The sequence below is a fragment of the Bos grunniens genome, chromosome 23 (genome assembly GCF_055505025.1).
Source record: "Bos grunniens cultivar Pamir isolate PY7600 chromosome 23, Bosgru_T2T1.0, whole genome shotgun sequence".
In the NCBI taxonomy this organism is placed as follows: domain Eukaryota; kingdom Metazoa; phylum Chordata; class Mammalia; order Artiodactyla; family Bovidae; genus Bos; species Bos grunniens.
The window spans coordinates 27288573-27312659 of record NC_141187.1 but is presented as its reverse complement, the minus strand read 5'-3'; the positions used below and the strand labels follow the sequence as shown (position 1 = coordinate 27312659).

Sequence of the window (24087 nt, the reverse complement as noted above, 5' to 3'; positions counted from 1 at the left end):
TACAGGTACTTAGGTCTTAGGCTTATTTACTTACAGTACAATCTACAAACATAAAAGGGCATTATCCAATAGAAATTATATCAGCTTTTACCAGTATTGCTGGCAATTGCTCATCTTATAGGGCTTCACTGGGGGTTCAGTGGTAAAGAATCCATCTGCACAAAGCAGAAGACACGGGTTCTATCCCTGGGTCAGGAAGTTCCCTTGGAGAAGGGAATGGCAACCCACTCCAGTATTCTTACCATGGGAAATCCCATGGACAGAGGAGCCTGGCAGGCTACAGTCCACGGGGTTGCAAAAGAGTTGGTCACAACTTAGTGATTGAAGAACAAGCCCATCTTATAAGGATCTTCATTCCTTCTGACTTTTCTCCACACTTTCTCCCTTCCACCCTCTCAAAAGTATTTGTCTAGTCTTTAATTGGTTGCACCAGTTATACTTTTACTTCTGTTTTGTTAAGTATATTAATTTTGATATTTCCCCTGTGCAAGCAAGAGTCTTTTCACTTAGCTCATATCTGTGCTTAATCCTTCATTTGTGTCTGACTCTTTGCAGTCCCATGGACTATAGTCCACCAGGCTCCTCTGTCCATGGGATTATCTCCACAAGAATAATGGAGTGGGTTGTCATTTACTTCTCCAGGGAGTCTTCCCAACTCAAGGATCAAACCTTCATCTCTTGCATTGACACATGTACATGCTAAGTCACATCAGTCATGTCAGATTCTTTGCAACCCTAAAAGTTCAATGAAATTCTTGTAATGAATATCAAGTGTATTCATTTGTTATGGCTGTTGTAACAAAGAGAACAAACTAAGTGGCTTAAAAAACAAAACTTTGTTGTCTCACGATTGAAGAGGCCAGAAGTTCAAGCTCAAGGTGTTGCAAGGGCCATACTTGCTCTGAAGGTGCTAGGAAAGGATCTCTTCCAAGAAGTTCTACTTGCTTCTGGTGATTTGCCAGCAGTCTTAGATTATGACAATAAAACTCCAAGCCTGACATGATGACATGATGCTTTCTCTATGTACACATGTGTGCTAAGTCGCTTCAGTTGTGTCCAACTCTTTGCTACCCTATGGACTATAGACCTAAGGCTCCTCTGTCCATGGAATTCTCCAGGCAAGAATACTAGAGTGGGTTGCCATGCCCTCCTCCAAGGGATCTTCCCAACCCAGGGATCAAACCCACATCTCCTGTATTGGCAGGCAGATTCTTTACCACAAGTGCCACCTGGGAAGCACCCCTATGTACATGTCTGTGTCTAAATTTCCTTTTTTATAAGGACATCCAGCACATTGGATTAAGGACCCACCCTACTCCAGTATGACCTTATCTTTACTGATTACCTCTGAATGACTCTACTTCCAAATAAGCTCATATCATGAATATTGGAGGTTAGCTCATAACATAGGGTATATTGAGATAGCAATAAGAAACAGGGAAATAGAACTGGAATATTTGGATAACTATTTTGAGAGGATTGATTATGAAAAGAAAAATAGGAAAATGTATAGGACCGTATATAATTCATGTTGTGTTATAAATGTTCACAGATCTACAGTAATTTGATAACTAATGATGAAGGAAGCATTGATATGTGAGGCGGTCATCAATCTGTGTTCCAGAGCTTTATTTTGAGAATTAGCCAGTAAGGAGGAAGAAAAAAATCTACTTGTATGTCTTTGGGGGAAAATTGTGAACACCACTGAAGTCCAAAGTAAACATTATTCATGAAAAGGTAGGCCCATGAAATACAGCATCAGTCTATTTTCCTTCACCTGGACAGATGGTTAGGTGGCCAGAGGACCAACATCTAAAAAGAGATTTTAGGACAACATAGAATGTGTTCTGGTGAAGGGTGAAAGTGTGAAATCTATCTGACGTGTCATAGAAAGACATATCCCCAGTCTCATAATCCAGGTATACCCCCACACTAAGGGGTTTCCCTCTTACAGTAAGAGGGGTTTCTGGGGCGGTGAGGGCACAGTACGCCCCCTGGTAGAACCTGATGACCCAGAAACCATTCTGTGGGGACATTGGGACCCTTCCCTTCCTTCTTACATTATCACTACAAACTCCCACATCCCAGGAACAGGTGTTCCCAACCTGCACCTCCCAGAAATGCCTCCCTGAGATGGTGCTCAGTTGACCCAGTGCACAGGAAACAGTGTCAAATCTCTGTGTGGAGCTGGGAAGATCTTTATGCTTGTTTTGCCAGGTAACTCATTTCCCTTCTTCAGATAGGAGAAGAACAAGATGCGCAGTGGCTGCATCCAGGGTCACATTTGCTGCAAAGACAAGTGGAACATCATGTTTCTGGGAAGGGTCTCAGTAGACCTAGGCCAGAGGGTTCTCATTCTGTGAGGACTCCTCTGACTCTGGGTAGATCCAGCTCACTTCCACTCAACATTCCTCCAGACTGTCCCACAAAGAGCAAGGTCCCTCATGGATCATCACATACTCACTAGATTTGAATTCTTTCTTCCAATCTATAAGGAACAAGTGAACATGAGAACCTACCATATGAAAAACACAGCTGCCTGTCTGTCCAAAATACAATGAGTTTAAACTACCTAGGATTAATTAAAGAATAATAACAACCAAAGAAATACTTTTTAATAACTTGAACTTCAGTTTACAATCCAATAAATTATGTCTTACTTGAGACCTGATCCATCCCTAGCCCACTCAGAGGGGTAGACATTCTTGCAGGATAAATATCTAGAATCTACTTATAGTGTTAGAGAGGAAATAAGGAACACGGCATGTCTGAACAAATAATTTATTTTTCAAGTCAGTTTCCACATCATTTAACTGATGAAAACCACTTTACATATGCTCAGGACACAATGTAATATTCAATTAAAGACAAACAAACAAAAGAAACTGTTAAAATTTAATGTTTCAAACACATTAATATCTGTTAATGAGTAATCTATGGAATTCATCCTACGCATACTTTGGAGTTTCTTTAATTTTCAGTATACTATTTTGTATACTGTAGGTGTTCATTTAAATATCTTTGATAGTAGGATGTTCTTCATCAGAGTCCATATCACTCACCAGGATATAATGGTGCATTCCTCCAGCCTGGAAAAGAACAAATAGGAAATCCTTTACCTTTTTCCTTTACTGTTTTTCTCTTGTCATTTTCATCCCTTCCTGTCTTTGTCCCATTCTTTTGAATTCCTTGGACTTCCTCTTTCTATCGTGCATCACCTTTATATTCCATTTTCTTTCAGATGTGATAATAAAAATTAGTATCATGTAAGTGTAAGACAGAATTATAGAAGAAACAAAAGGTGATAGGGACAGAGTTGGAGCATCACAGAGACAGCATGAAATAAAGACAAGACAGGAAGGAGAAGGGGAAGAATATGCTGAATAACTCCTCATTTACATTTCAGAGATAATTCATCAAAATTACAGATTTATGGGCTTCCCTGATGGCTCAGACAGTAAAGAATCCGCCTGCAATGTGGGAAACCTGGGTTTGATCCCTGGGTTGGGAAGATCCCCTGGAGGAGGGCATGGCAGCCCACTCCAGTATGCTTACCTGGAGAATCCCCATGGGCAGAGAAACCTGGGGGGCTACAGTCCATGAGGAAAACAAAGAGTCAGACATGACTGAGTGAATAAGTACAGAACAGCACAGAGACAGAAAAATAAATGCTTCTTTGCTGACTGTAGACATTTTAATGTTTATTCCCATATCTTATCCTATTGCTATAGAGACAGGACCCAAGAGAGAAGAAAGGATGAAACTTTCTGAGAGATAACCATTTCAGTTCAGTTCAGTTCAGTTCAGTTTAGTCGCTCAGTTGTGTCCGAGTCTTTGCGACACCCTGGATCACAGCACACCAGGCCTCTCTGGCCATCACCAGCTTCTGGAGTTTTCAAACTCATGTCCATTGAGTCAGTGATGCCATCCAACCATCTAATCCTCTGTCATCCTCTTCTCCTTTCACCTTCAATCTTTCCCAGCATCAGTGTCTTTTCAAATGAGTCAGCTCTTTGCATCAGGTAGCCAAAGTATTGGAGTTTCAGCTTCAACATCAGTCCTTCCAATGAATGTTCAGGACTAATATTCTTTAGGATGGACTGGTTGGATCTCATTGCCTGTTTACCCACCATGTGTGAACTGAACCATCCTCCTATCTGAGAGAAAACACACAAACAGGCATATATATGACAGGATTTCTTAACAGTATAAGGAAGATGCAATTAAAGCCATACATCTGCAAACAGTTTTGTCTGCATATTTGTCAAGTAATGCATATTTTTAAAATAATCAGAGGAATCTCTAAACTCTATTCTAAATGAAAAATTCACTTCAATTTGAAGAGAACTATCTGATCCATAGGGTTGTGATAATGTAAACAGTTCACACAGTGGGGTACTAAAAAAATATTGTAGGAATACCTCATAAAATAGCCTTAGACTGTAGAAATAAATTGTCATTGAAGTTTACTTGAGCAAAAAATGCAATATAAAATATCCAAAGGAAGAGTAATTTCTTGAATTATTGTTTGAATTTAAATAAAATTGAATAATAACTAAGGTTGGGAAGAGAAAATAAGTAGGCAAAATCAGGAAAAATATTTATAGACATTGGATCATCTGAGAGTATAATGCTCAAAATTCTCTAAGCCAGGCTTCAACAGTACATGAACTATGAATTTCCAGATGTTCAAGCTGGATTTAGAAAAGGCAGAGGAACCGGAGATCAACTTGCCAACATCTTTTGGATTATCAAAAAAGCAAGAGAGTTCCAGGAAAACATCTACTTCTGCTTTACTGACTACACCAAAGTCTTTAACAGTGTGGATCACCACAAACTGTGGAAAATTCTTAAAGAGATGGGACTACCAGACCACCTTACCTGCCTCCTGAGGAATTTGTATGCAGATCAAGAAGCAACAGTTAGAACTGGACATGGAACAACAGACTGGTTCCAAATCGGGAAAGGAGTATGTCAAGGCTGTATATCGTCACCCTGAGAGTATTTAATTTCTTTGCAGAGTACATCGTGTGAAATGCCAGGCTGGATGAACACAAGCTGGAATCAAGATGGCTAACCCTAACCCTAACCCTAATCCTAATTTCAATTAGCAGAAATATCAGTAACCTCAGATATGCAGACGACACCACCCTTATGGCAGAAAGCAAAGAAGAACTAAAAGAGCCTTTTGATGAAAGTGAAAGAGAGTGAAAAAGCTGGCTTAAAAATCAACATTCAGAAAACTAAGATCATGGCATCCGGTCCGATCTCTTCATGGCAAATAGATGGGGGAAACAATGGAAACATTGGGAGACTTTATTTTGGGGGGCTCCAAAATCACTGCTGATGGTGACTGCAGCTATGAAATTAAAAGATGCTTGATCCTTGGAAGAAAAGCTATGACCAACCTAGAGAGCATACTAAAATGCAGAGACATTACTTTGCCAACAAAAGTCCGTATAGTTTCAAAGCTATGGTTTTTCCAGTAGTCACGTATGAATGTGAGAGTTGAACTATAAAGAAAGCTGAGTGCCAAAGAATTGATACTTTTGAACTGTGGTGTTGGAGAAGACTCTTAAGAGTCCCTTGGACTGCAAGGAGATCCAACCAGTTCATCCTAAAATAAATCAGTCCTGAATATTCATTGGAAGGACTGATGCTGAAGCTGAGATGCCAATACTTTGGCCACCTGATGTGAGGAACTGACTCACTGGAAAAGATCCTGATGTTGGGAAAGATTGAAGGCAGTAGGAGAAGGGGATGACAGAAGATGAGATGGTTGGATGCCCTTACCGACTTGATGGACGTGAGTTTGAGTAAGCTCCAGGAGTTGGTGATGGATGGGGAGGCCAGGCGTGCTGCAGTCCATGGGGTCACAAAGAATCAGACACAACCAAGCGACTGAACTGAACTATGGTCAGAGTATGGTCAAGAAAAGTGGACCAAGTCTCAGGTTTACATGTGATATTAGTAATATATATATAAAAGGACAACAACAAGAGATTTATAAGAGACAAAGTATGTAAATCAAAAAGAAAACATGTCTCTCATCAGGTTTGGTGTTTGAACCATTCCTTTAAAACCTGGGATAAAATCTTAAACAAAACCATAGGCATTCTATCTCAGAGGACATGTTGAAGAACCCAAGTTAAAAAAAGCCTTCTATTAAATAGAGAAAACACTATCCTTCTTAGTCCAATCCTCTTCATTGAACCAACCCTATAGTGAAATTATGATAATCATCTGGAAGATAGTACATTAAGGTTGTATTAAAGGAAAATAAGGAAACTAAGAAAAAATATTTATAGGTAATACATCTGCAGAAGAAAAAGATCAGAAAAAAATTACCAATTTCAATCTGAAGTACATCTGAAAATCAAAAACAAAAAATCACATTCGTGTAAATATCATAGACAATCAACAGAAAATAAAAGATGAAAATCTCCAAGTATAGAATTCATAATTCAAAATTTAGAATAAATATGTATTTAATAAAATAATAAAATATTTTTACAGCAAACACTATACATATGACAGATTAAACAAATGTTTTTAAGGTAAAAACATTATTTGTGTAATCATAGATAAATATAGGTATATGTTCTGAAAAGGTCTTTTTAGAAGATGCTGTAACCTGTTGAGAAAGTGAATCAATGTATGTATGGGTACAAACTTTTTACAAGTCTGATGATTTCTAATTCTTTGCATTGAACAAATTTTCAATAAAATTAATTGTTACAAATTCATAGGACTTTCGAAATAACTTTGAAAGCCTGTACACTTTGATTTTATTATCTACTGCAGAAAATTTAAAAATTGAGTGATATGACTCTAACCAAATTCGCTCCACTACTTACAAAATAACTTAGATAATAGTATAAAATTTCTCAGCAAACAAACTTCTTATAAACAAACAGAAAACAAATGGAATAAAATTGATACTGATGCCTGATTCATGCATTTGGGGGAAACATAATTGGTAAAAATGAGTTAACGGAGGAAAAAATACTAGGATTACATGAGCAAAGTGTTAGAAAGCTGTGCTTTATATATTTGTTTTATCTTCTTTCTATAATGTGATTCCAGACTTGATTGAAGTCCCTTAAATTTTCATGCACATTTCAAGAGATTAGCTCATTTCCAGAATCGAAATTTTATTAAAAGACAGCATGTGAGGACCCTTAGAATTTATAGAATTCAAGTTTTTATGTACCAGGTACACTTTTACTTGTCCTACATTATTGGAGAAAACCTCTCTGGCAGTGTTACATCCACTACGTGGTCTTTTCTGATTTCTCCTTGGTTTACTAGACTAAAACATCAATCTGTATTCCAAGTTGTAACTTTCCTAAATTTAGATGCCTTTTAGGATATAATTCCTCACTTTAAAAGAAAGGAAACTAATGTAATCTCATATACCTTCCAGTAAGGTAGAACTCATTTCTTTAAATCAAATAACAAGAAAGTAATAGAAAAGAGGTGTTATGTGGTAGTGAAGAGAGATCTGTGTCAAATGAGACTATCTTGATGAAAACTGGTCAGAATTTGAAATGCTCGAACTTGACATATATCTTCATAAAAAATTCTTTTCATGGAAATTATTAAAGCAGAGACTTCACTTTGTTAATAAAGTTCTGCATAGTCAAAGCTATGATTTTTCCATTAGTAATGCATGCATGTGAGAGTTAGAGCATAAAGAAGGCTGAGCACTGAAGAATTGATGCTTTTGAACTGTGATGCTGGAGAAGACATTTGAGAGTCCCTTGGACAACAAGGAGATCAAACTAGTAATCCTAAAGGAAGTCAACCTTGAATATTCATTGGAAACTGATGCTGAGTCTGAAGCTCCAATAATTTGGCCACCTGATGCAAAGAGCCAACTCACTGAAAAAGACCCTGATGTCGGGAAACATTGAGGGGAGGAGGAGAAGGGGATGACAGAGAATGAGATGGTTGGATGGCATTACCGACTCAATGGACATGAGTTTGAGTAAACTCCAGGAGATAGTAAAGAAAGGCAAGCCTGGTTCACTGCAGTCCATGGGGTCACGAAAAGTTGGACATGACTTAGCGACTGAGCAACAACAATATTCATGGAAAGGCTCTGTCTCCTTGATTGCAATGACTGGAAATATTAAAGAGGTAATAATGCCGTAAATTGAGTAGCAAATGAAGATGGGTAACTTAAGTTGGAAGGAAAGATACTGACATAAAAGCATGTAAAACTGTCTTTGTTTGCATTTAAAGGAGATGATCTTTAAGAGTGGAAGGCAAGGGCATAAGAAATAGATGAGAGAATGACAGTGTACCCAGTGGAATACATTTGGTACTTGCCTTTTTCCTGTTCACTCTCCTTTGAAAAAATAGAAGGAAGAAGTAAGGAATTCATTCCAAACAGAAGCATAATGTTAAGAAGGAAGGAGATCCAAAATTAGGACTTCTTTCATAGTTTACTGTGTGGTATAACTTGATGTATATTTGTGAAAACTGAGGCCATAAATTTCCAAAGGACATTTCACCAATCCGAGGCTGGGCTGTTTTATATCCCTCCACCCTTTTGTACAAAAGGAAATAAATTAGGAAGTAAAACCCTAAGAGGAGATGGGGCAGGAATTTTGGGGGGATGCAAATATCAATCATTAGTCTGTTGTCGGGCCATCCTTTTTCACACTGAAATGCAGATATAGACACATGTAGGACACAGGGGGGCTTCCCAGGTTGCTCAGTGGTAAAGAATCTGCCTGCCAATGCAGGAGACTCGGGTTCAATGCCTGGGTCTGGAAGATTCCCCGGAGAAGGAAATGGCAACCCACTCCAGTATTGTTGCCTGGAGAATCCCATATACAGAGGTGCCTGGAAGCTCCAGGGATTGTAAGAGAGTCAGACAGGACCTAGGACTAAACAACAACAACAGAAGACAAGTACTTAAAAAGTGAGGAGGAAGCATATGGTGAAGGCACCCATTAGTGCAAAAATGTATCTGTAGCAGTAGTCATATGAGACTTCTTATTTACATTAAAGAGATAAATTCCTAAATTCCATTCCCAAAAAAGAATATAACTGAAATTTTCATGAGAAATTTGTACAACTATTTTGGAAAACAGTGTTATGGTATCTTCAAAATGTAGAAATAAAGATAATATTATGATCCAGACTTTCCTCTCCAAGAAAAAGAATTAAAATGGAATTTCTACATAAACATTGCAAATGAATGTTCACGGCAACTTTCCTGTATAGGCCAAAGATGTGAAAAAATTTAAATATTCATTGGCAGGAGAAGGATAAAAAAATTGCTGCATATGCCCACAATGGGACAATACAGAACAGTAGGGAATAAAATGCAGACTGTGGATATATGCAGCAATGTGCATAACTGCAAAATGAGTATTCTGAGTGAAGTCAGCCAAATATAAAATTATATAAACATGTGCATTTTCATAAAATTCTTGAAAATAGGAGATAATCTGTATTCAAAAAGACATTTATGATTACATAGGAACAAGATGGGGCAGAAAAAGGCCTGATGGCGTCATTACAAAAGTTATGAGAAAACTTAATGGTATAGATAGTTTCATTTCTTTAAATGTTGTTATTGCTTCATGGATGTGTATATATGTTACAATGTATTCAACTAAACATTTTCACAAGTACTACTTGCTGTATTTCAACTAGATCTCAATAAAGCATTGAGGCAAATCTCTCTTCAACTTCCAGCCCTAAGTTCTTCCCCATTTTCCCAACTCAGAATTTCTCTGTTAGGATTGCTTTTGCCATAATCATATTTTATTTTTTCTTAAGCAGTTTATTAGATACCCAAGGATACTTTCAACTTATCCAAAGATTCTCCTTTACTGAATTTAATTTACTAAGCACACAAATGCTCCTGAGCACCTAATGTTATCCTTTGAGCAGAAAAACAAGTAGTAAGTTTAGGAGGTTACTGTAGTCACTCAGGAGAGAACGAATATTCAGTAAGACCACTGTAATGGGAAGAAGTGGGGAGGAAGTAAATAAATGTTTTTGTTAACCATGTGTGTATTTCTTGTATCATTAATTGGCTTCCCAGGTGTCTTGTGGCTCAGCTGGTAAAGAATCTGCTTGCAAAACAGGGAACCTGGGTTTGATCCCTGGCTTGGGAAGATCCCCTGAAAAAGGGAAAGGCTACCTACTCCAGTATTCTGGCCTGGAGAATTCCATGGACTGTATAGTCCATGGGGTTGCAAAAAGTTGGACACGGCTGAGTGACTTTCACTTCACTTCAGGTGGTTCAGTGGTAAAGAATCCATCTGCAATGCAGGAGCTGCAGAATATGCCAGTTTAATCTCTGTGTCAGTAAGATCCCCTGGAGAAGGAAATGGCAACACACTCCAGCATTCTTGCCCACATAATCCTAAGGACAGAGTAGCCTGGCTACCTACAGTCCATGGAGTTGCAAAGAGTCAAAAATGACTGAGCCAAGAAACACACACACACACATCATTTATGCAGGGCTTACTTTCATTTTTTCTGGTAATATTAATTTTAACAAGTATAAAGATAGATTTAGACAAATCTTAGTCTTAGAGCTAGAGTGGCATTGTTTTCTCTGATTCTTCTTCCTCTTTTTCCTCTCCTCTACTTTTTCTCTTCCTCTTGTTTCTTCTCTTCTTTTCATGTTCTCCTTCTTCCCTCATTGTTCATCCTTCTCTATGGAGGCCACTATTTCCTAACAGACTTCTATATTTACTTTCTTTTCTTTCTTATTTTCTCTGCCTTTTTCTTCTCTCTTTTCCCTGTGAATTTATGCATTACTTCTCTTTCACAGATTCTTACATGGCTTTATTAGTGATTTTTCTCAATAAAAGAGAAATTCAATTTGATATATACAATTTTTTCAAAGACTATTAATCAATCATTTCTTTTTAACTTTGAAAAATCCTCTAATAGTTACTTTGCATTCCTAACTATATCACTTCAGGAAAAAAAAAGAAAAAAGAAATTAAATATTTGTAGTAAGCTCTCTATGAATCTCTTCAGAAATAAATTTCAAATTATTTAAAGAGATGGAAAAATGTTATTTTCAAGCATTGTCTTACAATTCTTATAATTCCTAAGCAAATAAGAACAAATAAGTTAAGACCTTGCTTCTCTTCTGGCTCAGCTGGTGGGTTCGACCCCTGGGTTGGAAAGATCCCCTGGAAAAGGGAAAGGCTACCACTCCAGTATTCTGGCCTGGAGAATTCCATGGACTATAGCCCATGGGGTCTCAAAGAGTCAGACATGGCTTGGCGACTTCCACTCACTTACTCAAGTTGAGTCTTATGAGGATCCTGTGTTCTGCCTTGAGGCACTATCTGGACTTCAACTGAAAGAGGACTGAGACCAAGAGAATCTTGTGGTGAAGCTAATAAGATCAGTTTCTGTGGGTCAAGGGAGCTGGTTTTGTATAACTGAATACAGTGAGGAAGAAAATTTTTAAAGAAATAACTCCAAATATTGGCTTAGATTTTGTGATTCTATTGCTGAGTTTAAGCTATGCATACATGGGGTACAACTAATGAAGTGAGGCAAAAAATATAAAGAATCTATACTGTTTATAGGAGTTCTATAGGACTGGAAGGCATTGAAGTTAATAGCAGCTAGAAAGAAGAGCTTTCATTGCACATATGGGCCCTGAGAAAACACCAAAATATGGGCAAATCTAGTAGTAAGACAAAATTAATTACATATTCAAGGCTACCCTAATCTTGATTTGACAAAATTTAAAACAAACCTTAAAAGAACCAAGGCAATTCTTAAGTAACTAAACTCTGTGCCAGACAAATTCAATGCTCAAAAAAAACAAAACACAGAAGCCAGCAGTCAACAACATAATATTCAAACTGTCCAACATCCTACAAGCAATTACTTACTAGGTGAAGGAGAAAAGTTTAATCCATAACTAGGAGAGAAAGATTCAAAAGAAAAAGACCTAGAATTGCAGATATTAGGGAATTAAATACTGGTTTAAAGATAGTATTTGGTTTATATTATTAATATAAACATTAATTTAAAAAACATAAAATACAGTAAGAAAAAAATACAAAGTACAAAAAGGAGACAATAGAATGGTTAAGGAAAAAACTAGTCTTTGAAAATTTAATTTACTGCATAGGGGTATATATTAAGCACTGCAGAAGCAAAAATATTAAAATTTGAGACAAAAATTATAACCAAACTAAAGCACAGAGAAAAAATGGCATCAACTGAATTGACACACATGTGTTTTAGATCCTAGAAGCAGTAGAATGAGCAGGGACAGTGAAGAAGAAATAGTTGTCTACATTTCTCCCAATTTTATAAAACTAAAAGCCACACCTGACTCCAAACTATATAAACAAAAAGAGTTCCTCACTAAGACACATTTTAAAAAAATCTGGAAACAGTCAGAGAAAAAGACATTTTAACAAAAATAAATACAAGAATGTATTTCTTACAGTTCTTTGTCATTAAATATGCAAACTGGAAGACTATCAAATCACAACTTGAAAGTCTGAAAGTGAAAAAAAATTAAAACTGGAATTCTATACTTAGTGATATATCCTTCAAAATTAAGGAGGGAAGATCATTTTTAAAACAAACCAATGTAGAAGCTTATGTTGCCAGAATAGTGCCACTACAAGATAGAAGTCAATGTTTATTTAGAATGAATGAAATAAAACAAAAATAGGAGAATAAGAATGTACAGAAGTTACATAGACAGAAATGATCAGAACTTAAATAGGGAGAGGTCCAACACTGGAAATTTTAGATGTGAAAAACAGACAGCCTGGAGCGAAGGGAGCCAACAAATGGCTAAATGGCTTATAGAGTTTTTTAAAAGCAGGGAATCATAAAGATATCCAGAAACCAATTTCTCAAAGAGCTTCAGGCATAAAGGATGTCTGAAAACTTACAACTTTTTTCTGAAATTATTCTGAAACATATAAATGCAAAGATCAATGTAAATTTCATGAGATAGACACAATACATAAAATTTAAAATTATTGAAGTATTTGTATTTAAAATTTACACTATCAGGATGCAGAAGACTACTCACACTCACACTCACAGAGAAACACACAGGGAATCAGAACTCACTTTTTGTTTTCTTTTCTTTGGGCTTTGACTGCTGTTAAATATACAGTCATTTTTCATAATGTGGTAGCTACATGTGTAAAGTTACTTCAAATACTGCATTAGAGAAAACAGAATCACAGCTCCAAAATTGCCTAACATAGAATTAGGTTTCTGGGTGCATCTATGCTCAAAGATTTTGTCCACCAGTTATTATGGAATTCTGTTGAATTTGAGTTTCTGTTTTAAACCAGCCTTAAAAATGCTGATCTCCACTATATTACATTGGGGGCAGGGAAATTACTAAATAACAGTAAAGGAGGTTTAATGAAATCAAATGATCTGGTTTTTTAAAAGAGAAATCTGGCATATCATAAACCTTAAACACGTTGAAATTTCAAAGGTATCTTGATAAAATTAATGAGAAAACAACTATCTGTTCCTTTGATTGCAACAAGAAGACCAATCAAAGAAGTAACCATGGGGAAAACTGGCAAATGAAGAGGGCAACCTCAGTTGGAAAAATAAATTAACAAGAGAAAAATCAAATAAAAACATGTCTATGTGAGTTGAAGAAGGAGATCCTTGCTTGTTGAAGGTAAGGGTAAAAATGTAAAAAAATGTAAATGAAGCCGCTCAGTCATGTCCGACTCTTTGCGACCCCATGGACTGTAGCCTAACAGGCTCCTCTGTCCATGGGATTTTCCAGGCAATAGTACTGGAGTGGATTGCCATTTCCTTCTCCAGCGGATCTTCCCAACCCAGAGATCGAACCAGGTCTGCCGCATTGTAGACAGACACTTTACCATCTGAGCCACCAGGAAAGTACAGGTAAGGAAGGTAAGGGTACAAGAAACAAATGAAATAACGACAAGATCCCAGTGGAATACATTATTGGTACTTGCCTTTTTCATGTTCACTGTCCTCTAAAAAGTAGAAGGGAAAGAGCAATCCATTCCAAATGGAAGCATTTTGTCAAGAAAAGAGATGGACAAAATTGAAAGCCCTTTTATAATTTACTCTTTGGTATATATTGACTCAGGTCTTACCTGGTGGCTTTGTGATAAAGAATACACCTGTCAAGTAGGAGTCCTGGGTTCGATCCCCGGGTTGGATATGTGACGTGGAGTAGGAAATGGCAACCCACTCCAGTATCCTTGCCTGGGAAATTCCATGGACAGAGGAGCCTGGTGGGCTACACTGCAAAGTGTTGGGAAGAGTTGGATACGATTTAGTGACTAAACAACAGCAAAGGAATAGAAAAGAAATGTTAAATGTAACTGAAGAGGTATCTATATCAATTGAGCTTATCCTGGAGAAAAATGATAGGTCAACAAATTAGAATACACAAACTTGGCACCTATCTTAGAAATAAAATTTTGTTCATGGAAAGGCTCTGTCTCCTTGATGGCCGTGACTAGAAAGACAAGACAGGTAATAATGTCATAAATTGAATAGCAAATGAAAGTGGGTAACTTGAGTTGGATGAATAAGATACTCACATAAAAGCGTGTAAAATAATGTCTCTGTTTGCATTCAAGAGAGATGATCTTTAAGAGTTGAAGGTAAGAGCATAAGAAATAGATGAGAGAATGACAATGTACACAGCAGAATATGTTATTGGTACGTATTTTCCTGTTCATTTTCCTCTGAAAAAGTAGAAGGAAGAAATAAGCAATTCATTCCAAATAAAAGCATAATGTTAAGAAGGAAGAAAACAAAAATTTGGACTTCTTTCATAGTGTACTGTCTGGTCCAACTTGATCAATATTTGTGGAAACTGGAGCCATAATTTTCCAAAGGACATGTCACCAATCAGAGGCTGGGTTGTCTTACATCCCCCTCGCCCCCCACCCCACCCCTAACCCCCGCTTTCTGCTAAAGGAACTAAATTAGGAAATAAAACCGTAATAGGAGATAAGGCCAGAATTCTTCAGGGATGCACAATATCAGTCATTCTTCTTTTGTTAGGCCATCCTATTTTACACTGAAATGCAGATATGCACACATGAGGGCTTTCCAGGTGGCTCAGTGGTAAAGAATCCAACCGCCAATGCAAGAAATGGGGGATTGGACACGACTTAGTGACTAAAGAACATCGACAGGAAACAGGTTCTTAAAAAGATGAGGAAGCATACAGTGAAGGCATCTATCTATGCAAAAATGTAGTCGTAGCAGAGTCATATGAGACTTCCTATATACATTAAAGATATATGTTCCTAAATTCCATTCCCCCAAAATAATATAACTGAAATTGTCATGAGAAAGTGGTACAACTGTTTTGGAAAACAGTGTTAGGGTAGCCTGCAATATAGCAATAAGTTTCCTGTTATGTTCCAGAATTTATTTTCCAAGGAAAAAGTAGTAAAATAGAATTACTACACAAATATTTGTTTTTTATTTTTGCAATTTAATCAGATTTAATTTTATCTTTTTAATTAATTTATTTTAATTAGAGGCTAATTCAGTTCAGTTCAGTCGCTCAGTCATGTCCAACACTTTGTGACCCCATGACCGCAGCACACCAGGCCTCCCTGGCCATCACCAACACCTGCAGTCCATCCAAACCCATGTCCATCAAGTCATTGATGCCATCCAACCATCTCATCCTCTGTCGTCCCCTTCTCCTCCTGCCCTCAATCTTTCCCAGCATCAGGGTCTTTTCAAATGAGTCAGCTCTTCACATCAGGTGTGGATGTGACTGGTGATAGAAGCAAGGTCCGATGCTGTAAAGAGCAATATTGCATAGGAACCTGGAATGTCAGGTCCATGAATCAAGGCAAATTGGAAGTGGTCAAACAAGAGATGGCAAGAGTGAATGTCGACGTTCTAGGAATCAGAGAACTCAAATGGACTGGAATGGGTGAATTTAACTCAGATGACCATTATATCTACTACTGCAGGCAGGAATCCCTCAGAAGAAATGGACTAGCCATTGTGGTCAACAAAAGAGTCTGAAATGCAGTACTTAGATGCAATCTCAAAAATGACAGAATGATCTCTGTTTGTTTCCAAGGCAAACCATTCAATATCACAGTAATCCAAGTCTATACCCCAACCAGTAATGCTGAAGAAGCTGAAGTTGAATGGTTCTATGAAGACTTACAAGACCTTTTAGAACTAACACCCAAGAAAGATGTCCTTTTCATTATAGGGGACTGGAATTCAAAAGTAGGAAGTCAACAAACACCTGGAATAACAGGCAAATTTGACCTTGGAATACGGAATGAAGCAGGGCAAAGACTAACAGAGTTTTGCCAAGAAAATGCACTGGTCATAGCAAATACCCTCTCCAAACAACACAAGAGAAGACTCTACACACGGACATCACCAGATGGTCAACAACAAAATCAGATTGATTATATTCTTTGTAGCCAAAGATGGAGAAGCTCTATACAGTCAGCAAAAACAAGACCAGGAGCTGACTGTGGCTCAGATCATGAACTCCTTATTGCCAAATGCAGACTTAAATTGAATAAAGTAGGGAAAACCACTAGACCATTCAGGTATGACTGAAATCAAATCCCCTATGATTATACAGTGGAAGTGAGAAATAGATTTAAGGGCCTAGATCTGATAGATAGAGTGCCTGATGAGCTATGGAATGAGGTTCGTGACATTGTACAGAAGACAGGGATCAAGACCATCCCCATGGAAAAGAAATGCAAAAAAGCAAAATGGCTGTCTGGGGAGACCTTACAAATAGCTGCGAAAAGAAGAGAAGCAAAAAGCAAAGGAGAAAAGAGAAGATATAAGCATCTGAATGCAGAGTTTCAAAGAATAGCAAGAAGAGATAAGAAAGCCTTCCTCAGCAATCAATGCAAAGAAATAGAGGAAAACAACAGAATGGGAAAGACTAGAGATCTCTTCAAGAAAATTAGAGATACCAAGGGAACATGTCATGCAAAGATGGGCTCGATAAAGGACAGAAATAGTATGGACCTAAAAGAAGCAGAAGATATTAAGAAGGGGTGGCAAGAATACACAGAAGAAGTGTACAAAAAAGATCTTCATGACCCAGATAACCACGATTTTGTAATCACGAACCTAGAGCCAGACATCCTGGAATGTGAAGTCAAGTGGGCCTTAGAAAGCATCACTACAAACAAAGCTAGTGGAGGTGATGGAATTCCAGTTGAGCTATTCCAAATCCTGAAAGATGATGCTGTGAAAGTGCTGCACTCAATATGCCAGCAAATTTGGAAAACTCAGCAGTGGCCACAGGACTGGAAAAGGTCAGTTTTCATTCCAATCCCAAAGAAAGGCAATGCCAAAAAATGCTCAAACTACCACACAATTGCACTCATCTCACACACTAGTAAAGTAATGCTCAAAATTCTCCAAGCCAGACTTCAGCAATATGTGAAACATGAACTTCCTGATGTTCAAGCTGGTTTTAGAAAAGGCAGAGGAACCAGAGATCAAATTGCCAACATCCGCTGGATCATGGATAAAGCAAGAGAGTTCCAGAAAAAAACATCTATTTCTGCTTTATTGACTATGCCAAACCTTTGACTGTGTGGATCACAATCAATTGTGGAAAACTCTGAAAGAGATGGGAATACCAGACCACCTGATCTGCCTTTTGAGAAATCTATATGCAGGTCAGGAAGCAACAGTTAGAACTGGACATGGAACAACAGACTGGTTCCAAATTGGAAAAGGAGTATGTCAAGGCTGTATATTGTCACCCTGCTTATTTAACTCCTATGCAGAGTACATCATGAGAAATGCTGGACTGGAGGAAACACAAGCTGGAATCAAGATTGCAGGGATAAATATCAATAACCTCAGATATGCAGATGACACCACCCTTATGGCAGAAAGTGAAGAGGAACTAAAAAAACCTCTTGATGAAAGTGAAAGTGGAGAGTGAAATAGTTGGTTTAAAGCTCAACATTCAGAAAACGAAGATCATGGCATCTGGTCCCATCACTTCGTGGGAAATAGATGGGGAAACAGTGGAAACAATGTCAGACTTTATTTTTTTGGCCTCAAAAATCACTTCAGATGGTGACTGCAGCCATGAAATTAAAAGACGCTTATTCCTTGGAAGGAAAGTTGTGACCAACCTAGATAGCATATTGAAAAGCAGAGACATTACTTTGCCAACAAAGGTCCGTCTAATCAAGGCTATGGTTTTTCCTGTGGTTGTATGGATGTGAGAGTTGGAATGTGAAGAAGGCTGAGCACTGAAGAATTGATGCTTTTGAACTGTGGTGTTGGAGAAGATTCTTGAGAGTCCCTTGGACTGCAAGGAGATCCAACCAGTCCATTCTAAAGGAGATTAGCCCTGGGATTTCTTTGGAAGGAATGATGCTAAAGCTGAAACTCCAGTACTTTGGCCACCTCATGCGAAGAGTTGACTCATTGGAAAAGACTCTGATGCTGGGAGGGATTGGGGGCAGGAGGAGAAGGAGACGACAGAGGATGAGATGGCTGGATGACATCACTGACTAGATGGATGTGAGTCTGAGTGAACTCCGGGAGTTGGTGATGGACAGAGAGGCCTGGCGTGCTGTGATTCATGGGGTGGCAAATAGTCGGACACGACTGAGGGACTGAATGGAACTGAACTGTCTGGTTTTGGTTTTAGGGTGATGGTGGCCTCATAGAATGATTTTGACAGTTTACCTTCTTCTGCAATTTTCTGGAAGAGTTTGAGCAGGATAGGTGTTAACCCTTCTCTAAATATTTGGTAGGATTCGCCTGTGAAGACATCTGGTCCTGGGCTTTTGTTTGTTAGAAGATTTCTGATTACTGTTTCAATTTCCATGCTTGTGATACATCTGTTAAGATTTTCTATTTCTTCCTGGTTCACTTTTGGAAAGTTGTACTCTTTTAAGACTTCATCCATTTCTTCCAAGTTGTCCGTTTTATTGTCATATAGTTGCTGATAGTAGTCTCTTAAGATTCTTTGTATTTCTGTGTTGTCTGTTGTTATCTCTCCATTTTCCTTTCTAATTTTGTTGATTTGATTCTTCTCCCTTTGTTTCTTGATGAGTCTGGCTACTGGTTTGTCTATTTTATTTATCTTTTCAAAGAACCAGCTTTTAGTTTTGTTGATTTTTGTTATAGTTTCCTTTGTTTCTTATTCATTTATTTCTGCTTTAATTTTTATGATTTCATTCCTTTTTCTAACCCTGGGGTTCTTCATTTCTTCTTTTTCTAGTTGCTTTAGGTGTAAAGTTAGGTTATTTATTTGATTTCTTTCCTGTTTCTTGAGGTACGCTTGTATTGCTATGAACCTTCACCTTAGCACTGCTTTTTCTGAATCCCATAGGTTTTGGGTTGTCCTGTTTTCATTTTCACTTGTTTCTATGCATATTTTGATTTCTTTTTTGATTTCTTCTGTGATTTGTTTGTTATTCAAAAGTGTGTGTTTAGCCTCCTTATGTTTGTATTTTTAATAGTTTTTTGTTTTCTGTAGTTGATATCTAATTTTACCTCATTGTGATCAGAAAAGATGCTTGAAATGATTTTAATTTTTTTGAGTTTACCAAGGCTAAATTTATGGTGCAGGATGTGATCTATCCTGGGGAATGTTCCGTGTGTACTTGAGAAAAAGGTATAATTCATTATTTAGGTGTGAAGTGTCCTATAGATATCAATTAGGTGTAACTGGTCTATTGTATCATTTAAAGTTTGTGCTTCCTTGTTAATTTTCTGTTTCATTGATCTATCCATAGGTGTGAATGGGTATTAAAGTCTCCCACTATTATTGTGTTACTGTTAATTTCCCCTTTCATACTTGTCAGCATTTGCCTTACATATTGTGGTGCATATATGTTTATAATTGTTATATCTTCTTCTTGGATTGATCCTTTAATCATTATGTAGTGTCCTTATTTGTCTGTTTCCATGGCCTTTATTTGAAAGTCTATTTTATCTGATATGAGTATTGCTACTCCTGGTCTCCCTTTGCATGAAATATCTTTTTCCAGCCGTTCACTTTCAGTCTGTGTGTGCCCCTTGTTTTGAGGTGGGTCTCTTGTAGACAGCATATATAGGGGTCTTATTTTTGTATCCATTCAGCCAGTCTTTGTCTTTTGGTTGGGGCATTCAACCCATTTACATTTTAGGTGATTATTGATAAGTATGATCCCGTTGCCGTTTACTTTGTTGTTTTGGGTTTGAGTTTATAAACCTTTTCTGTGTTTCCTGTGTAGAGAAGATCCTTTAGCATTTTTGAAGAGCTGGTTTGGTGGTGTTGAATTCTCTCAGCTTTTGCTTATCTGTAAAGTTTTTTATTTCTCCTTAATATATGAATGAGATTATTGCTGGATATAGTAATCTGGGTTGTAGATTTCTCTTTTTCATCTCTTTAGGTATGTCCTACCATTCCCTTTTGGCCTGAAGAGTTTCTATTGAAAGATCAGCTGCTATCCTTATGGGGATTCCCTTGTGTGTTATTAGTTTCTTTTCCCTTGTTGCTTTTATATTTGTTCTTTGTGTTTGATCTTTGTTAATTTGATTAATATGTGTCTTTGGGTGTTTCACCTTGGGTTTATCCTGTTTGGGACTCTCTGGGTTTCTTGGGCGTGGGTGGCTATTTCCTTCCCCATTTTAGGGAAGTTTTCACTATTATCCTCTCAAGAATTTTCTCATGCCCTTTGTTTTTGTCTTCTTCTTCTGGGACCACTATGATCCAAATGTTGGGACGTTTAACAGTGTACCAGTGGTCTCTGAGGTTGTCCTTATTTCTTTTAATTCTTTTTTCTTTTTTCCTCTCTGCTTCATTTATTTCCAACATTCTATCTTCCACCTCATTCATCTTATCTTCTGACTCAGTTATTCTACTGTTGGTTCCCTCCAGAGTTTTGATCTAGTTATTGCATTATACATTGTGATTTACTCTTTTTTATTTCTTCTATCTCCCTGTTAAACATTTCTTGCATCTTCTCAATCCTTGTCTCTAGTCTATTTATCTGTAACTCCATTTTGTTTTCAAGATTTTGGATCATTTTTACTATCATTATTCTGAATTCTTTTTCAGGTAAACTCCCTATGTCCTCCTCTTTGGTTTGGTTTAGTGGGCATTTATGTGTTCCTTTACCTGCTGATTATTTTTCTACCTTTTAATTTTGTTTAGATTGCTGTGTTTGGGGTGGCCATTCTGTAGGCTGGAAGTTTGTGGTTCCTCTTTATTGTGGAGGTTGCTCCCTTGGGTGGGGTTGGACTAGTGGATTGCCAAGGTTTCCTGGTTAGGGAAGCTTGTGTCTGTGTTCTGGTGGGTGGAGCTGGATCTCTTCTCTTTGGAGTGCAATGAAGCGTCCAGTAGTGAATTTTGGGGTGTCTATGGGTATGGCATGACTTTGGGCAGCCTGCATTTTAATGATCAGGGCTGTGTTCTGGCATTGCTGGAGAATTAGCATGTTATGTCTTGCTCTGGAACTTGTTGGCTCTTGAGAGGATTTGGTTTCAGTGTAGGTATAGAGGCTTTTGGATGAGCTCTTGTTGATTAACGTTCTCTGGAGCCGGGAGTTTTCTAGTGTTCCTAAGTTTTGGATTCAAGCCTCCTGCCTCTGGCTTTTAGTCTTATTCTTACAGTAGCCTCAAGAGTTCTCCATCCATACAACACTGATGATAAAACATCTATGTTAATGGTGAAAAGATTCCCCACAGTGAGTGACACCCAGAGAGGTTCACAGAGTTACATGGAGTAGAGAAGAGGGAGGAGGGCGATAGAGGTGACCAGGAGGAGAAGAGGGGGAGTCAAAAGGGGAGAGAGAAATCTACCCAGTAGTCAATTCCCTATGTGCTCTTCATAGTCTGGAACACTCAGAGAGGTTGATGGAATTACATAGAGAAGAGAAGAGGGAGGAGGGTGAAAGAAGTGACCAAGCGGAGAAGAGATGGAGTCAAAAGGGGAGAGACCAATCTAGCCAGTAATCAATTCCCTAAGGAGGAGAAGGGGATGACAGATGAGATGGTTGGATGGCATCACTGACTCAATGGACATGGGTTTGGGTGGACTCCAGGAATTGGGGATGGGCAGGGAGGCCTGGCATGCTGCGGTTCAGGGGTCGCAAAGAGTTAGACATGACTGAGTGACTGAACTGAACTGAACTGAAGTGTTCTCCACAGCCCAGAACACCCATAAAGAGTCACAGAATTATGTAGAGAAGAGAAGGGGGAGGGAGGAGATAGAGGTGACTTGGGGGAGAAAAGGGAGAGTCAAAAGGGGAGAGAGCAATCAAACCAGTAATCACACCCCTAAGTGAAAATGGATACTGAAGATTAGATACTTAAAGGTACAAAACTGATAAAAAATACCAAAAAGCAAAGGATAAAAATACAGAATAGGAGTTAGACTCTCAAAAATACAATATTAAAAATACAAAACAAAATCAATAACAAAAATTATAAAATATATATATGTGAAATTTGCTTTTAAAATAGATTTTTTTTTTGCAAGCTAGGTTATAAAAATGAAAATTAAAGGAGTACTAAAGAACTTTAAAATAAAAAGATTTTTAAAATTTAAAAATGATAATAGTAAAAATATATCTAGGAATTTCTCTGGAGCTGTTCTTGGCAGTGTGGGGTCAGTTCAGTTTCAGATAGTTCCTGTTCCAGCTTGTACTTCTTCTCAAGGTCTATAGGCCCCTTCCAATGCTTCAGTTGAGTTCAGTTCAGTTGCTCAATCATGTCCGACTCTTTGCGACCCCATGAATTGCAGCACACCAGGCCTCCCAGTGCATCACCAATTCCCAGAGTTCACTCAGACTCATGTCCATCGAGTCAGTGATGCCATCCAGCCATCTCATCCTCTGTCATCCCCTTCTCCTCCTGCCCCCAATCCCTCCCAGCATCAGAGTCTTTTCCAATGAGTCAACTCTTCGCATGAGGTGGCCAAAGTACTGGAGTTTCAGCTTTAGCCTAAGTCCTTCCAAAGACACCCAGGACTGATCTCCTTTAGAATGGACTGGTTGGATCTCCTTGCAGTCCAAGGGACTCTCAAGAGTCTTCTCCAACACCACAGTTCAAAAGCATCAATTCTTTAGCACTCAGCTTTCTTCACAGTCCAACTCTCACATCCATACATGACCACTGGAAAAACCATAGCCTTGACTAGACAGACCTTTGTTGGCAAAGTAATGTCTCTGCTTTTGAATATGCTATCTATGTTGGTCATAACCTTCCTTTCAAGGAGTAAGCGTATTTTAATTTCATAGCTACAGTCACCATCTGCGGTGATTTTGGAGCCCCCCAAAATAAAGTCTGACACTGTTTCCACTGTTTCCCCATCTACTTCCCATGAAATGATGGGACCAGGTGCCATGATCTTAGTCTTCTGAAGGTGGAGCTTTAAGCCAACTTTTACTCTCCTCTTTCACTTTCATCAAGAGGCTTTAGAGTTCCTCTTCACTTTCTGCCATAAGGGTGGTGTCATCTGCATATCTCAGGTTATTGATATTTCTCCTGGCAATCTTGATTCCAGCTTGTGCTTCTTCCAGCCCAGAGTTTCTCATGATGTACTCTACATATAAGTTAAATAAGCAGGGTGACAATATAAGCCTTGACGTACTCCTTTTCCTATTTGGAACCAGTCTGTTCCATATCCAGTTGTAGCTGTTGTTTCCTGACCCGCATACAGGTTTATCAAGAGGCAGGTCAGGTGGTCTGGTATTCCCATCTCTTTCAGAATTTTCCACAGTTTATTGTGATCTACACAGTTAAAGGCTTTGGCATAGTCAATAGAGCAGAAATAGATGTTTTTCTGGAACTCTCTTGCTTTTTCCATGATCCAGCAGATGTTGGCAATTTGATCACTGGTTCCTCTGCCTTTTCTAAAACCAGCTTGAACATCTGGAATTTCACGGTTCTCGTATTGCTGAAGCCTGGCTTGGAGAATTTTGATGCTTAGTCAGTGTTAACAATAGGGTTTTAATCTGCTGCACCTGTCACTGTTAGAGCGGTTCCCTCTTCTTTGTTTATTTGGCTTCCTCTGTTTGCAAGTCTCTTCAGTGTCTAATTTTCGCCCTAATAATGCAGGTGAAGGTCGTCACT

The 24087-nt window shown here is 38.2% G+C and overlaps 1 pseudogene; it reads right to left on the bottom strand.

The window, feature by feature from the left end:
- Positions 1-1727: 1727 nt before the first annotated feature.
- The window catches only part of LOC147346995 (butyrophilin subfamily 1 member A1-like), a 31943-nt pseudogene continuing 9583 nt past the window's right edge, over positions 1728-24087 (bottom strand).